This window comes from Trichechus manatus, unplaced genomic scaffold (genome assembly GCF_000243295.1).
Source record: "Trichechus manatus latirostris isolate Lorelei unplaced genomic scaffold, TriManLat1.0 scaffold00076, whole genome shotgun sequence".
NCBI classification, from domain to species: domain Eukaryota; kingdom Metazoa; phylum Chordata; class Mammalia; order Sirenia; family Trichechidae; genus Trichechus; species Trichechus manatus.
The window spans coordinates 8,212,778-8,213,218 of record NW_004444012.1 but is presented as its reverse complement, the minus strand read 5'-3'; positions in this window follow the sequence as shown (position 1 = coordinate 8,213,218).

The following is a 441-nucleotide window of genomic DNA, read 5'->3' as shown; positions in this document are numbered from 1 at the left end:
GGGGGCGGGCTCGGGGGCGGGGCGGAGACCTGAGCTCTGGCCGCCGAAGGAGCGGCAGGGAGGGAGGCTGAGAGAGGGGGTTTTGTCCACTTGGGGCACGGGAACGCTAGGAAAGGAACCTGCCGGAATGTGGGAGATCAAATGGCACAGAAAGGACTGACAACGCCAAATTGTGTGGTTTTCACTGAACAAGTTTCTTTTTTTTTTTTTAAACAGGAGAAGTGCCTGCTAGAACTCCACTTGGCAGAGGCTGACTTTGATGTCCCACTTTGAACTTTTCTACAAGATTTATTTTTGTTAGGTGCCCTCAAGCCGATTTTATATGACAGAGTAGAACTGTCCCATAGGGTTTTCCAGGATTAAAAATCGTGACTACTCCTCTTCTTCCCAGTTAAGTACCTCCAAATTCAACCCCTTTACCATAGACACACCATCCCGAAA